The sequence below is a fragment of the Dendropsophus ebraccatus genome, chromosome 4 (assembly GCF_027789765.1).
Source record: "Dendropsophus ebraccatus isolate aDenEbr1 chromosome 4, aDenEbr1.pat, whole genome shotgun sequence".
Classification (NCBI taxonomy): Eukaryota; Metazoa; Chordata; class Amphibia; order Anura; family Hylidae; genus Dendropsophus; species Dendropsophus ebraccatus.
Window position 1 is genome coordinate 24,463,987 of NC_091457.1, and position 12,901 is coordinate 24,476,887.

The 12,901-nt window shown below is 56.0% G+C and overlaps 33 non-coding genes across 33 annotated transcripts; all 33 read right to left on the bottom strand.

Annotated features, from left to right (window-relative positions):
• Window positions 1-141: 141 nt before the first annotated feature.
• Window positions 142-213, bottom strand: TRNAP-CGG (transfer RNA proline (anticodon CGG)). The gene has a single exon. It is a non-coding gene; the product is annotated as a tRNA-Pro (tRNA).
• A 504-nt stretch (window positions 214-717) lies between these two features.
• On the bottom strand, window positions 718-789 carry TRNAP-AGG (transfer RNA proline (anticodon AGG)). Its single transcript has one exon. It is a non-coding gene; the product is annotated as a tRNA-Pro (tRNA).
• A 395-nt stretch (window positions 790-1,184) lies between these two features.
• Window positions 1,185-1,256, bottom strand: TRNAP-AGG (transfer RNA proline (anticodon AGG)). The gene has a single exon. It is a non-coding gene; the product is annotated as a tRNA-Pro (tRNA).
• A 251-nt stretch (window positions 1,257-1,507) lies between these two features.
• On the bottom strand, window positions 1,508-1,579 carry TRNAP-CGG (transfer RNA proline (anticodon CGG)). Its single transcript has one exon. It is a non-coding gene; the product is annotated as a tRNA-Pro (tRNA).
• Window positions 1,580-1,683: 104 nt separating this feature from the next.
• Window positions 1,684-1,755, bottom strand: TRNAP-UGG (transfer RNA proline (anticodon UGG)). The gene has a single exon. It is a non-coding gene; the product is annotated as a tRNA-Pro (tRNA).
• Window positions 1,756-2,039: 284 nt separating this feature from the next.
• Window positions 2,040-2,111, bottom strand: TRNAP-AGG (transfer RNA proline (anticodon AGG)). The gene has a single exon. It is a non-coding gene; the product is annotated as a tRNA-Pro (tRNA).
• Window positions 2,112-2,506: 395 nt separating this feature from the next.
• TRNAP-AGG (transfer RNA proline (anticodon AGG)) lies at window positions 2,507-2,578 on the bottom strand. The gene has a single exon. It is a non-coding gene; the product is annotated as a tRNA-Pro (tRNA).
• Window positions 2,579-2,829: 251 nt separating this feature from the next.
• TRNAP-UGG (transfer RNA proline (anticodon UGG)) lies at window positions 2,830-2,901 on the bottom strand. The gene has a single exon. It is a non-coding gene; the product is annotated as a tRNA-Pro (tRNA).
• A 104-nt stretch (window positions 2,902-3,005) lies between these two features.
• TRNAP-UGG (transfer RNA proline (anticodon UGG)) lies at window positions 3,006-3,077 on the bottom strand. Its single transcript has one exon. It is a non-coding gene; the product is annotated as a tRNA-Pro (tRNA).
• An 800-nt stretch (window positions 3,078-3,877) lies between these two features.
• On the bottom strand, window positions 3,878-3,949 carry TRNAP-AGG (transfer RNA proline (anticodon AGG)). Its single transcript has one exon. It is a non-coding gene; the product is annotated as a tRNA-Pro (tRNA).
• Window positions 3,950-4,205: 256 nt separating this feature from the next.
• On the bottom strand, window positions 4,206-4,277 carry TRNAP-UGG (transfer RNA proline (anticodon UGG)). Its single transcript has one exon. It is a non-coding gene; the product is annotated as a tRNA-Pro (tRNA).
• A 104-nt stretch (window positions 4,278-4,381) lies between these two features.
• TRNAP-UGG (transfer RNA proline (anticodon UGG)) lies at window positions 4,382-4,453 on the bottom strand. Its single transcript has one exon. It is a non-coding gene; the product is annotated as a tRNA-Pro (tRNA).
• A 333-nt stretch (window positions 4,454-4,786) lies between these two features.
• On the bottom strand, window positions 4,787-4,858 carry TRNAP-AGG (transfer RNA proline (anticodon AGG)). The gene has a single exon. It is a non-coding gene; the product is annotated as a tRNA-Pro (tRNA).
• Window positions 4,859-5,253: 395 nt separating this feature from the next.
• Window positions 5,254-5,325, bottom strand: TRNAP-AGG (transfer RNA proline (anticodon AGG)). Its single transcript has one exon. It is a non-coding gene; the product is annotated as a tRNA-Pro (tRNA).
• Window positions 5,326-5,720: 395 nt separating this feature from the next.
• On the bottom strand, window positions 5,721-5,792 carry TRNAP-AGG (transfer RNA proline (anticodon AGG)). The gene has a single exon. It is a non-coding gene; the product is annotated as a tRNA-Pro (tRNA).
• Window positions 5,793-6,043: 251 nt separating this feature from the next.
• TRNAP-CGG (transfer RNA proline (anticodon CGG)) lies at window positions 6,044-6,115 on the bottom strand. The gene has a single exon. It is a non-coding gene; the product is annotated as a tRNA-Pro (tRNA).
• Window positions 6,116-6,510: 395 nt separating this feature from the next.
• On the bottom strand, window positions 6,511-6,582 carry TRNAP-AGG (transfer RNA proline (anticodon AGG)). The gene has a single exon. It is a non-coding gene; the product is annotated as a tRNA-Pro (tRNA).
• Window positions 6,583-6,833: 251 nt separating this feature from the next.
• On the bottom strand, window positions 6,834-6,905 carry TRNAP-CGG (transfer RNA proline (anticodon CGG)). The gene has a single exon. It is a non-coding gene; the product is annotated as a tRNA-Pro (tRNA).
• A 104-nt stretch (window positions 6,906-7,009) lies between these two features.
• On the bottom strand, window positions 7,010-7,081 carry TRNAP-UGG (transfer RNA proline (anticodon UGG)). Its single transcript has one exon. It is a non-coding gene; the product is annotated as a tRNA-Pro (tRNA).
• Window positions 7,082-7,881: 800 nt separating this feature from the next.
• Window positions 7,882-7,953, bottom strand: TRNAP-AGG (transfer RNA proline (anticodon AGG)). Its single transcript has one exon. It is a non-coding gene; the product is annotated as a tRNA-Pro (tRNA).
• A 394-nt stretch (window positions 7,954-8,347) lies between these two features.
• TRNAP-AGG (transfer RNA proline (anticodon AGG)) lies at window positions 8,348-8,419 on the bottom strand. The gene has a single exon. It is a non-coding gene; the product is annotated as a tRNA-Pro (tRNA).
• A 251-nt stretch (window positions 8,420-8,670) lies between these two features.
• On the bottom strand, window positions 8,671-8,742 carry TRNAP-CGG (transfer RNA proline (anticodon CGG)). The gene has a single exon. It is a non-coding gene; the product is annotated as a tRNA-Pro (tRNA).
• A 395-nt stretch (window positions 8,743-9,137) lies between these two features.
• TRNAP-AGG (transfer RNA proline (anticodon AGG)) lies at window positions 9,138-9,209 on the bottom strand. The gene has a single exon. It is a non-coding gene; the product is annotated as a tRNA-Pro (tRNA).
• Window positions 9,210-9,460: 251 nt separating this feature from the next.
• TRNAP-CGG (transfer RNA proline (anticodon CGG)) lies at window positions 9,461-9,532 on the bottom strand. The gene has a single exon. It is a non-coding gene; the product is annotated as a tRNA-Pro (tRNA).
• A 395-nt stretch (window positions 9,533-9,927) lies between these two features.
• On the bottom strand, window positions 9,928-9,999 carry TRNAP-AGG (transfer RNA proline (anticodon AGG)). The gene has a single exon. It is a non-coding gene; the product is annotated as a tRNA-Pro (tRNA).
• A 251-nt stretch (window positions 10,000-10,250) lies between these two features.
• On the bottom strand, window positions 10,251-10,322 carry TRNAP-CGG (transfer RNA proline (anticodon CGG)). The gene has a single exon. It is a non-coding gene; the product is annotated as a tRNA-Pro (tRNA).
• Window positions 10,323-10,717: 395 nt separating this feature from the next.
• Window positions 10,718-10,789, bottom strand: TRNAP-AGG (transfer RNA proline (anticodon AGG)). The gene has a single exon. It is a non-coding gene; the product is annotated as a tRNA-Pro (tRNA).
• Window positions 10,790-11,040: 251 nt separating this feature from the next.
• On the bottom strand, window positions 11,041-11,112 carry TRNAP-CGG (transfer RNA proline (anticodon CGG)). The gene has a single exon. It is a non-coding gene; the product is annotated as a tRNA-Pro (tRNA).
• A 395-nt stretch (window positions 11,113-11,507) lies between these two features.
• TRNAP-AGG (transfer RNA proline (anticodon AGG)) lies at window positions 11,508-11,579 on the bottom strand. The gene has a single exon. It is a non-coding gene; the product is annotated as a tRNA-Pro (tRNA).
• Window positions 11,580-11,830: 251 nt separating this feature from the next.
• TRNAP-CGG (transfer RNA proline (anticodon CGG)) lies at window positions 11,831-11,902 on the bottom strand. Its single transcript has one exon. It is a non-coding gene; the product is annotated as a tRNA-Pro (tRNA).
• A 332-nt stretch (window positions 11,903-12,234) lies between these two features.
• Window positions 12,235-12,306, bottom strand: TRNAP-AGG (transfer RNA proline (anticodon AGG)). The gene has a single exon. It is a non-coding gene; the product is annotated as a tRNA-Pro (tRNA).
• A 251-nt stretch (window positions 12,307-12,557) lies between these two features.
• On the bottom strand, window positions 12,558-12,629 carry TRNAP-UGG (transfer RNA proline (anticodon UGG)). The gene has a single exon. It is a non-coding gene; the product is annotated as a tRNA-Pro (tRNA).
• A 104-nt stretch (window positions 12,630-12,733) lies between these two features.
• On the bottom strand, window positions 12,734-12,805 carry TRNAP-UGG (transfer RNA proline (anticodon UGG)). Its single transcript has one exon. It is a non-coding gene; the product is annotated as a tRNA-Pro (tRNA).
• Between the last annotated feature and the right edge of the window lie 96 nt (window positions 12,806-12,901).

Here is a 12,901-nt window from a genome sequence, read left to right on the forward strand (position 1 = left end):
CCTAAAAACAACGCCTCCGCATTAAACACCCCTGCCCCCGAACCAAAAATAAATAAATAACAAAAAGAAAGCAAAGGGCGCTGGTAGAGACCGGCTTAAATGATTTCCCACCGCCAAGAAAGGCAGAGGGAGCCGAGGTCCGGGCTCGTCCGGGATTTGAACCCGGGGCCTCTCGCACCCGAAGCGAGAATCATACCACTAGACCAACGAGCCGTCGCACATTGCCTAACCATGAGCCACGTGGGGCGAGCTAGCCTTCCAAGATTCACAAAAAGGTGGGCTGTGCAGGCGGCAGAAAAGGGGAACTGGAAAAGCCAGGGCTCGTCCGGGATTTGAACACTGGACCTCTCGCAGCCAAAGCGAGAATCATACCCCTAGACCAACGAGCCGCAGATGCACCTGCTATGCCCTGCGTTGCCCTCTCTCACGGATCCCGTGCGGGAAAGTCCACCGAAGACAGCATTCGTTCAACATCAAAGCAAAGAGGAGTTTCGGGGTGGAACTCTGCATTACGGCGGGAGAAAAAGTTTGGCGTTAGAAAGGCATTCCCGCTGCAGGGAGGGATTCGGTTGACAGGAAGCAACAGCATACCCTCGAGCGCGAGGGAGAAACACGTTGGGTGTTTCCCACTCACTACACTGGCACCAGAAAACCCTGGAGGAGAGAAGACTGCACGCAACCAGTGGAAGCGGACGAGCCTCAGTACTGTTAAAAGGAGGGCTCGTCCAGGATTTGAACCCGGGACCTCTCGCACCCTAAGCGAGAATCATACCCCTAGACCAACGAGCCGCAGATACACCATGCTGCCTCCGCCCGACGTGCCGATTTTGGGCTGGCAAACTGTACTGCCGCATGGGAAGCCTGCTATGCCCTGCGTTGCCCTCTCTCACGGATCCCGTGCGGAAAAGTCCACCGAAGACAGCATTCGTTCAACATCAAAGCAAAGAGGAGTTTCGGGGTGGAACTCTGCATGACGGCGGGAGAAAAAGCGCAGTTTGGCGTTAGAAAGGCATTCCCGCTGCAGGGAGGCATTCGGTTGACAGGAAGCAACAGCATACCTTCGAGCGCGAGAGAGAGACACGTCGGGTGTTTCCCACTCACTACACTGGCGCCAGAAAACCCTGGAGGAGAGAAGACTGCACGCAACCAGTGGAAGCGGACGAGCCTCAGTACTGTCAAAAGGTGGGCTCGTCCAGGATTTGAACCCGGGACCTCTCGCACCCTAAGCGAGAATCATACCCCTAGACCAACGAGCCGAGCTGGGCGTGTCGCTGTCACGCCGCCAGCCAGCACGGTCCGTGTTCACAGGAAGACGGCATTGCCTGCTTTTCTCGCAGTGTGGCTTCTAAAGTTGAATCCACTGTACCCTAAAAACAACGCCTCCGCATTAAACACCCCTGCCCCCGAACCAAAAATAAATAAATAACAAAAAGAAAGCAAAGGGCGCTGGTAGAGACCGGCTTAAATGATTTCCCACCGCCAAGAAAGGCAGAGGGAGCCTAGGTCCGGGCTCGTCGGGGATTTGAACCCGGGGCCTCTCGCACCCGAAGCGAGAATCAAACCACTAGACCAACGAGCCGTCGCACATTGCCTGACCCTGGGCCACGTGGGGCGAGCTAGCCTTCCAAGATTCACAAAAAGGCGGGCTGTGCAGGCGGCAGAAAAGGGGAACTGGAAAAGCCAGGGCTCATCCGGGATTTGAACCCGGGACCAATCGCACCCAAAGCGAGAATCATACCCCTAGACCAACAAGCCGCAGATACACCTGCTATGCCCTGCGTTGCCCTCTCTCACGGATCCCGTGCGGAAAAGTCCACCGAAGACAGCATTCGTTCAACATCAAAGCAAAGAGGAGTTTCGGGGTGGAACTCTGCATTACGGCGGGAGAAAAAGCGCAGGGAGGGATTCGGTTGACAGGAAGCAACAGCATACCCTCGAGCGCGAGGGAGAAACACGTTGGGTGTTTCCCACTCACTACACTGGCACCAGAAAACCCTGGAGGAGAGAAGACTGCACGCAACCAGTGGAAGTTAAAAGGTGGGCTCGTCCAGGATTTGAACCCGGGACCTCTCGCACCCTAAGCGAGAATCATACCACTAGACCAACGAGCCGCAGATACACCATAATGCCTCCGCCCGACGTGCCGATTTTGGGCTGGCAAACTGTACTGCCGCATGGGAAGCCTGCTATGCCCTGCGTTGCCCTCTCTCACGGATCCCGTGCGGAAAAGTCCACCGAAGACGGCATTCGTTCAACATCAAAGCAAAGAGGAGTTTCGGGGTGGAACTCTGCATGATGGCGGGAGAAAAAGCGCAGTTTGGCGTTAGAAAGGCATTCCCGCTGCAGGGAGGCATTCGGTTGACAGGAAGCAACAGCATACCCTCGAGCGCGAGAGAGAGACACGTCGGGTGTTTCCCACTCACTACACTGGCGCCAGAAAACCCTGGAGGAGAGAAGACTGCACGCAACCAGTGGAAGCGGACGAGCCTCAGTACTGTCAAAAGGTGGGCTCGTCCGGGATTTGAACCCGGGACCTCTCGCACCCTAAGCGAGAATCATACCCCTAGACCAACGAGCCGAGCTGGGCGTGTCGCTGTCACGCCGCCAGCCAGCACGGTCCGTGTTCACAGGAAGACGGCATTGCCTGCTTTTCTCGCAGTGTGGCTTCTAAAGTTGAATCCACTGTACCCTAAAAACAACGCCTCCGCATTAAACACCCCTGCCCCCGAACCAAAAATAAATAAATAACAAAAAGAAAGCAAAGGGCGCTGGTAGAGACCGGCTTAAATGATTTCCCACCGCCAAGAAAGGCAGAGGGAGCCTAGGTCCGGGCTCGTCCGGGATTTGAACTCGGGGCCTCTCGCACCCAAAGCGAGAATCATACCACTAGACCAACGAGCAGTCTTACATTGCCTGTCCCTGAGCCACGTGGGGCGAGCTAGCCTTCCAAGATTCACAAAAAGGCGGGCTGTGCAGGCGGCAGAAAAGGGGAACTGGAAAAGCCAGGGCTCGTCCGGGATTTGAACCCGGGACCTCTCGCACCCAAAGCGAGAATCATACCCCTAGACCAACGAGCCGCAGATACACCTGCTATGCCCTGCGTTGCCCTCTCTCACGGATCCCGTGCGGAAAAGTCCACCGAAGACAGCATTCGTTCAACATCAAAGCAAAGAGGAGTTTCGGGGTGGAACTCTGCATTACGGCGGGAGAAAAAGCGCAGTTTGGCGTTAGAAAGGCATTCCCGCTGCAGGGAGGAATTCGGTTGACAGAAAGCAACAGCATACCCTCGAGCGCGAGGGAGAGACACGTCGGGTGTTTCCCACTCACTACACTGGCACCAGAAAACCCTGGAGGAGAGAAGACTGCACGCAACCAGTGGAAGCGGACGAGCCTCAGTACTGTTAAAAGGTAGGCTCGTCTAGGATTTGAACCCGGGACCTCTCGCACCCTTAGCGAGAATCATACCCCTAGACCAACGAGCCGCAGATACACCATGCTGCCTCCGCCCGACGTGCCGATTTTGGGCTGGCAAACTGTACTGCCGCATGGGAAGCCTGCTATGCCCTGCGTTGCCCTCTCTCACGGATCCCGTGCGGAAAAGTCCACCGAAGACAGCATTCGTTCAACATCAAAGCAAAGAGGAGTTTCGGGGTGGAACTCTGCATGACGGCGGGAGAAAAAGCGCAGTTTGGCGTTAGAAAGGCATTACCGCTGCAGGGAGGCATTCGGTTGACAGGAATCAACAGCATACCCTCGAGCGCGAGAGAGAGACACGTCGGGTGTTTCCCACTCACTACACTGGCACCAGAAAACCCTGGAGGAGAGAAGACTGCACGCAACCAGTGGAAGCGGACGAGCCTCAGTACTGTCAAAAGGTGGGCTCGTCCGGGATTTGAACCCGGGACCTCTCGCACCCTATGCGAGAATCATACCCCTAGACCAACAAGCCGAGCCGAGCTGGGCGTGTCGCTGTCACGCCGCCAGCCAGCACGGTCCGTGTTCACAGGAAGACGGCATTGCCTGCTTTTCTCGCAGTGTGGCTTCTAAAGTTGAATCCACTGTACCCTAAAAACAACGCCTCCGCATTAAACACCCTTGCCCCCGAACCAAAAATAAATAAATAACAAAAAGAAAGCAAAGGGCGCTGGTAGAGACCGGCTTAAATGATTTCCCACCGCCAAGAAAGGCAGAGGGAGCCTAGGTCCGGGCTCGTCCGGGATTTGAACCCGGGGCCTCTCGCACCCAAAGCGAGAATCATACCACTAGACCAACGAGCCGTCTTACATTGCCTGTCCCTGAGCCACGTGGGGCGAGCTAGCCTTCCAAGATTCACAAAAAGGCGGGCTGTGCAGGCGGCAGAAAAGGGGAACTGGAAAAGCCAGGGCTCGTCCGGGATTTGAACCCGGGACCTCTCGCACCCAAAGCGAGAATCATACCCCTAGACCAACGAGCCGCAGATACACCTGCTATGCCCTGCGTTGCCCTCTCTCACGGATCCCGTGCGGAAAAGTCCACCGAAGACAGCATTCATTCAACATCAAAGCAAAGAGGAGTTTCGGGGTGGAACTCTGCATTACGGCGGGAGAAAAAGCGCAGTTTGGCGTTAGAAAGGCATTCCCGCTGCAGGGAGGAATTCGGTTGACAGAAAGCAACAGCATACCCTCGAGCGCGAGGGAGAGACACGTCGGGTGTTTCCCACTCACTACACTGGCACCAGAAAACCCTGGAGGAGAGAAGACTGCACGCAACCAGTGGAAGCGGACGAGCCTCAGTACTGTTAAAAGGTGGGCTCGTCCAGGATTTGAACCCGGGACCTCTCGCACCCTAAGCGAGAATCATACCCCTAGACCAACGAACCGCATATACACCATGCTGCCTCCGCCCGACGTGCCGATTTTGGGCTGGCAAACTGTACTGCCGCATGGGAAGCCTGCTATGCCCTGCGTTGCCCTCTCTCACGGATCCCGTGCGGAAAAGTCCACCGAAGACAGCATTCGTTCAACATCAAAGCAAAGAGGAGTTTCGGGGTGGAACTCTGCATGACGGCGGGAGAAAAAGCGCAGTTTGGCGTTAGAAAGGCATTACCGCTGCAGGGAGGCATTCGGTTGACAGGAAGCAACAGCATACCCTCGAGCGCGAGAGAGAGACACGTCGGGTGTTTCCCACTCACTACACTGGCACCAGAAAACCCTGGAGGAGAGAAGACTGCACGCAACCAGTGGAAGCGGACGAGCCTCAGTACTGTCAAAAGGTGGGCTCGTCCGGGATTTGAACCCGGGACCTCTCGCACCCTAAGCGAGAATCATACCCCTAGACCAACGAGCCGCAGATACACCATGCTGCCTCCGCCCGACGTGCCGATTTTGGGCTGGCAAACTGTACTGCCGCATGGGAAGCCTGCTATGCCCTGCGTTGCCCTCTCTCACGGATCCCGTGCGGAAAAGTCCACCGAAGACAGCATTCGTTCAACATCAAAGCAAAGAGGAGTTTCGGGGTGGAACTCTGCATGACGGCGGGAGAAAAAGCGCAGTTTGGCGTTAGAAAGGCATTACCGCTGCAGGGAGGCATTCGGTTGACAGGAAGCAACAGCATACCCTCGAGCGCGAGAGAGAGACACGTCGGGTGTTTCCCACTCACTACACTGGCACCAGAAAACCCTGGAGGAGAGAAGACTGCACGCAACCAGTGGAAGCGGACGAGCCTCAGTACTGTCAAAAGGTGGGCTCGTCCGGGATTTGAACCCGGGACCTCTCGCACCCTAAGCGAGAATCATACCCCTAGACCAACGAGCCGAGCTGGGCGTGTCGCTGTCACGCCGCCAGCCAGCACGGTCCGTGTTCACAGGAAGACGGCATTGCCTGCTTTTCTCGCAGTGTGGCTTCTAAAGTTGAATCCACTGTACCCTAAAAACAACGCCTCCGCATTAAACACCCCTGCCGCCGAACCAAAAATAAATAAATAACAAAAAGAAAGCAAAGGGCGCTGGTAGAGACCGGCTTAAATGATTTCCCACCGCCAAGAAAGGCAGAGGGAGCCTAGGTCCGGGCTCGTCCGGGATTTGAACCCGGGGCCTCTCGCACCCGAAGCGAGAATCATACCCCTAAACCAACGAGCCGCAGATACACCATGCTGCCTCCGCCCGACGTGCCGATTTTGGGCTGGCAAACTGTACTGCCGCATGGGAAGCCTGCTATGCCCTGCGTTGCCCTCTCTCACGGATCCCGTGCGGAAAAGTCCACCGAAGACAGCATTCGTTCAACATCAAAGCAAAGAGGAGTTTCGGGGTGGAACTCTGCATGACGGCGGGAGAAAAAGCGCAGTTTGGCGTTAGAAAGGCATTACCGCTGCAGGGAGGCATTCGGTTGACAGGAAGCAACAGCATACCCTCGAGCGCGAGAGAGAGACACGTCGGGTGTTTCCCACTCACTACACTGGCACCAGAAAACCCTGGAGGAGAGAAGACTGCACGCAACCAGTGGAAGCGGATGAGCCTCAGTACTGTCAAAAGGTGGGCTCGTCCGGGATTTGAACCCGGGACCTCTCGCACCCTAAGCGAGAATCATACCCCTAGACCAACGAGCCGAGCTGGGCGTGTCGCTGTCACGCCGCCAGCCAGCACGGTCCGTGTTCACAGGAAGACGGCATTGCCTGCTTTTCTCGCAGTGTGGCTTCTAAAGTTGAATCCACTGTACCCTAAAAACAACGCCTCCGCATTAAACACCCCTGCCCCCGAACCAAAAATAAATAAATAACAAAAAGAAAGCAAAGGGCGCTGGTAGAGACCGGCTTAAATGATTTCCCACCGCCAAGAAAGGCAGAGGGAGCCTAGGTCCGGGCTCGTCCGGGATTTGAACCCGGGGCCTCTCGCACCCGATGCGAGAATCATACCACTAGACCAACGAGCCGTCTTACATTGCCTGTCCCTGAGCCACGTGGGGCGAGCTAGCCTTCCAAGATTCACAAAAAGGCGGGCTGTGCAGGCGGCAGAAAAGGGGAACTGGAAAAGCCAGGGCTCGTCCGGGATTTGAACCCGGGACCTCTCGCACCCAAAGCGAGAATCATACCCCTAGACCAACGAGCCGCAGATACACCTGCTATGCCCTGCGTTGCCCTCTCTCACGGATCCCGTGCGGAAAAGTCCACCGAAGACAGCATTCGTTCAACATCAAAGCAAAGAGGAGTTTCGGGGTGGAACTCTGCATTACGGCGGGAGAAAAAGCGCAGTTTGGCGTTAGAAAGGCATTCCCGCTGCAGGGAGGAATTCGGTTGACAGAAAGCAACAGCATACCCTCGAGCGCGAGGGAGAGACACGTCGGGTGTTTCCCACTCACTACACTGGCACCAGAAAACCCTGGAGGAGAGAAGACTGCACGCAACCAGTGGAAGCGGACGAGCCTCAGTACTGTTAAAAGGTAGGCTCGTCTAGGATTTGAACCCGGGACCTCTCGCACCCTTAGCGAGAATCATACCCCTAGACCAACGAGCCGCAGATACACCATGCTGCCTCCGCCCGACGTGCCGATTTTGGGCTGGCAAACTGTACTGCCGCATGGGAAGCCTGCTATGCCCTGCGTTGCCCTCTCTCACGGATCCCGTGCGGAAAAGTCCACCGAAGACAGCATTCGTTCAACATCAAAGCAAAGAGGAGTTTCGGGGTGGAACTCTGCATGACGGCGGGAGAAAAAGCGCAGTTTGGCGTTAGAAAGGCATTCCCGCTGCAGGGAGGCATTCGGTTGACAGGAAGCAACAGCATACCCTCGAGCGCGAGAGAGAGACACGTCGGGTGTTTCCCACTCACTACACTGGCACCAGAAAACCCTGGAGGAGAGAAGACTGCACGCAACCAGTGGAAGCGGACGAGCCTCAGTACTGTCAAAAGGTGGGCTCGTCCGGGATTTGAACCCGGGACCTCTCGCACCCTAAGCGAGAATCATACCCCTAGACCAACGAGCCGCAGATGCGCATGATGCCTCCTCCCGACGTGCCAATTGTGGGCTGGCAAACTGTACTGCCGCATGGGAAGCCTGCTATGCCCTGCGTTGCCCTCTCTCACGGATCCCGTGCGGAAAAGTCCACCGAAGACAGCATTCGTTCAACATCAAAGCAAAGAGGAGTTTCGGGGTGGAACTCTGCATGACGGCGGGAGAAAAAGCGCAGTTTGGCGTTAGAAAGGCATTACCGCTGCAGGGAGGCATTCGGTTGACAGGAAGCAACAGCATACCCTCGAGCGCGAGAGAGAGACACGTCGGGTGTTTCCCACTCACTACACTGGCACCAGAAAACCCTGGAGGAGAGAAGACAGCACGCAACCAGTGGAAGCGGACGAGCCTCAGTACTGTCAAAAGGTGGGCTCGTCCGGGATTTGAACCCGGGACCTCTCGCACCCTAAGCGAGAATCATACCCCTAGACCAACGAGCCGAGCTGGGCGTGTCGCTGTCACGCCGCCAGCCAGCACGGTCCGTGTTCACAGGAAGACGGCATTGCCTGCTTTTCTCGCAGTGTGGCTTCTAAAGTTGAATCCACTGTACCCTAAAAACAACGCCTCCGCATTAAACACCCCTGCCCCCGAACCAAAAATAAATAAATAACAAAAAGAAAGCAAAGGGCGCTGGTAGAGACCGGCTTAAATGATTTCCCACCACCAAGAAAGGCAGAGGGAGCCTAGGTCCGGGCTCGTCCGGGATTTGAACCCGGGGCCTCTCGCACCCGAAGCGAGAATCATACCCCTAAACCAACGAGCCGCAGATACACCATGCTGCCTCCGCCCGACGTGCCGATTTTGGGCTGGCAAACTGTACTGCCGCATGGGAAGCCTGCTATGCCCTGCGTTGCCCTCTCTCACGGATCCCGTGCGGAAAAGTCCACCGAAGACAGCATTCGTTCAACATCAAAGCAAAGAGGAGTTTCGGGGTGGAACTCTGCATGACGGCGGGAGAAAAAGCGCAGTTTGGCGTTAGAAAGGCATTACCGCTGCAGGGAGGCATTCGGTTGACAGGAAGCAACAGCATACCCTCGAGCGCGAGAGAGAGACACGTCGGGTGTTTCCCACTCACTACACTGGCACCAGAAAACCCTGGAGGAGAGAAGACTGCACGCAACCAGTGGAAGCGGATGAGCCTCAGTACTGTCAAAAGGTGGGCTCGTCCGGGATTTGAACCCGGGACCTCTCGCACCCTAAGCGAGAATCATACCCCTAGACCAACGAGCCGAGCTGGGCGTGTCGCTGTCACGCCGCCAGCCAGCACGGTCCGTGTTCACAGGAAGACGGCATTGCCTGCTTTTCTCGCAGTGTGGCTTCTAAAGTTGAATCCACTGTACCCTAAAAACAACGCCTCCGCATTAAACACCCCTGCCCCCGAACCAAAAATAAATAAATAACAAAAAGAAAGCAAAGGGCGCTGGTAGAGACCGGCTTAAATGATTTCCCACCGCCAAGAAAGGCAGAGGGAGCCTAGGTCCGGGCTCGTCCGGGATTTGAACCCGGGGCCTCTCGCACCCGAAGCGAGAATCATACCCCTAGACCAACGAGCCGCAGATACACCATGCTGCCTCCGCCCGACGTGCCGATTTTGGGCTGGCAAACTGTACTGCCGCATGGGAAGCCTGCTATGCCCTGCGTTGCCCTCTCTCACGGATCCCGTGCGGAAAAGTCCACCGAAGACAGCATTCGTTCAACATCAAAGCAAAGAGGAGTTTCGGGGTGGAACTCTGCATGACGGCGGGAGAAAAAGCGCAGTTTGGCGTTAGAAAGGCATTACCGCTGCAGGGAGGAATTCGGTTGACAGGAAGCAACAGCATACCCTCGAGCGCGAGAGAGAGACACGTCGGGTGTTTCCCACTCACTACACTGGCACCAGAAAACCCTGGAGGAGAGAAGACTGCACGCAACCAGTGGAAGCGGACGAGCCTCAGTACTGTCAAAAGGTGGGCTCGTCCGGGATTTGAACCCGGGACCTCTCGCACCCTATGCGAGAATCATACCCCTAGACCAACGAGCCGAGCTGGGCGTGTCGCTGTCACGCCGCCAGCCAGCACGGTCCGTGTTCACAGGAAGACGGCATTGCCTGCTTTTCTCGCAGTGTGGCTTCTAAAGTTGAATCCACTGTACCCTAAAAACAACGCCTCCGCATTAAACACCCCTGCCCCCGAACCAAAAATAAATAAATAACAAAAAGAAAGCAAAGGGCGCTGGTAGAGACCGGCTTAAATGATTTCCCACCGCCAAGAAAGGCAGAGGGAGCCTAGGTCCGGGCTCGTCCGGGATTTGAACCCAGGGCCTCTCGCACCCGAAGCGAGAATCATACCCCTAGACCAACGAGCCGCAGATACACCATGCTGCCTCCGCCCGACGTGCCGATTTTGGGCTGGCAAACTGTACTGCCGCATGGGAAGCCTGCTATGCCCTGCGTTGCCCTCTCTCACGGATCCCGTGCGGAAAAGTCGACCGAAGACAGCATTCGTTCAACATCAAAGCAAAGAGGAGTTTCGGGGTGGAACTCTGCATGACGGCGGAAGAAAAAGCGCAGTTTGGCGTTAGAAAGGCATTACCGCTGCAGGGAGGCATTCGGTTGACAGGAAGCAACAGCATACCCTCGAGCGCGAGAGAGAGACACGTCGGGTGTTTCCCACTCACTACACTGGCACCAGAAAACCCTGGAGGAGAGAAGACTGCACGCAACCAGTGGAAGCGGACGAGCCTCAGTACTGTCAAAAGGTGGGCTCGTCCGTGATTTGAACCCGGGACCTCTCGCACCCTAAGCGAGAATCATACCCCTAGACCAACGAGCCGAGCTGGGCGTGTCGCTGTCACGCCGCCAGCCAGCACGGTCCGTGTTCACAGGAAGACGGCATTGCCTGCTTTTCTCGCAGTGTGGCTTCTAAAGTTGAATCCACTGTACCCTAAAAACAACGCCTCCGCATTAAACACCCCTGCCCCCGAACCAAAAATAAATAAATAACAAAAAGAAAGCAAAGGGCGCTGGTAGAGACCGGCTTAAATGATTTCCCACCGCCAAGAAAGGCAGAGGGAGCCTAGGTCCGGGCTCGTCCGGGATTTGAACCCGGGGCCTCTCGCACCCGAAGCGAGAATCATACCCCTAAACCAACGAGCCGCAGATACAACATGCTGCCTCCGCCCGACGTGCCGATTTTGGGCTGGCAAACTGTACTGCCGCATGGGAAGCCTGCTATGCCCTGCGTTGCCCTCTCTCACGGATCCCGTGCGGAAAAGTCCACCGAAGACAGCATTCGTTCAACATCAAAGCAAAGAGGAGTTTCGGGGTGGAACTCTGCATGACGGCGGGAGAAAAAGCGCAGTTTGGCGTTAGAAAGGCACTACCGCTGCAGGGAGGCATTCGGTTGACAGGAAGCAACAGCATACCCTCGAGCGCGAGAGAGAGACACGTCGGGTGTTTCCCACTCACTACACTGGCACCAGAAAACCCTGGAGGAGAGAAGACTGCACGCAACCAGTGGAAGCGGACGAGCCTCAGTACTGTCAAAAGGTGGGCTCGTCCGGGATTTGAACCCGGGACCTCTCGCACCCTAAGCGAGAATCATACCCCTAGACCAACGAGCCGAGCTGGGCGTGTCGCTGTCACGCCGCCAGCCAGCACGGTCCGTGTTCACAGGAAGACGGCATTGCCTGCTTTTCTCGCAGTGTGGCTTCTAAAGTTGAATCCACTGTACCCTAAAAACAACGCCTCCGCATTAAACACCCCTGCCCCCGAACCAAAAATAAATAAATAACAAAAAGAAAGCAAAGGGCGCTGGTAGAGACCGGCTTAAATGATTTCCCACCGCCAAGAAAGGCAGAGGGAGCAAAAGTCGGGGCTCGTCCGGGATTTGAACCTAGGGCCTCTCGCACCCGAAGCGAGAATCATACCACTAGACCAACGAGCCGCAGATACACCTGCTATGCCCTGCGTTGCCCTCTCTCACGGATCCCGTGTGGAAAAGTCCACCGAAGACAGCATTCGTTCAACATCAAAGCAAAGAGGAGTTTCGGGGTGGAACTCTGCATTACGGCGGGAGAAAAAGCGCAGTTTGGCGTTAGAAAGGGATTACCGCTGCAGGGAGGAATTCGTTGACAGGAAGCAACAGCATACCCTCGAGCGCGAGGGAGAAACACGTCGGGTGTTTCCCACTCACTACACTGGCACCAGAAATCCCTGGAGGAGAGAAGACTGCACGCAACCAGTGGAAGCGGACGAGCCTCAGTACTGTCAAAAGGTGGGCTCGTCCGGGATTTGAACCCGGGACCTCTCGCACCCTAAGCGAGAATCATACCCCTAGACCAACGAGCCGAGCTGAGCGTGTCGCTGTCACACCGCCAGCCAGCACGGTCCGTGTTTACAGGAAGACGGCATTGCCTGCTTTTCTCGCAGTGTGGCTTCTAAAGTTGAATCCACTGTACCCTAAAAACAACGCCTCCGCATTAAACACCCCTGCCCCCGAACCAAAAATAAATAAATAACAAAAAGAAAGCAAAGGGCGCTGGTAGAGACCGGCTTAAATGATTTCCCACCGCCAAGAAAGGCAGAGGGAGCAAAAGTCGGGGCTCGTCCGGGATTTGAACCTAGGGCCTCTCGCACCCAAAGCGAGAATCATACCACTAGACCAACGAGCCGTCTTACATTGCCTGTCCCTGAGCCACGTGGGGCGAGCTAGCCTTCCAAGATTCACAAAAAGGCGGGCTGTGCAGGCGGCAGAAAAGGGGAACTGGAAAAGCCAGGGCTCGTCCGGGATTTGAACCCGGGACCTCTCGCACCCAAAGCGAGAATCATACCCCTAGACCAACGAGCCGCAGATACACCTGCTATGCCCTGCGTTGCCCTCTCTCACGGATCCCGTGCGGAAAAGTCCACCGAAGACAGCATTCGTTCAACATCAAAGCAAAGA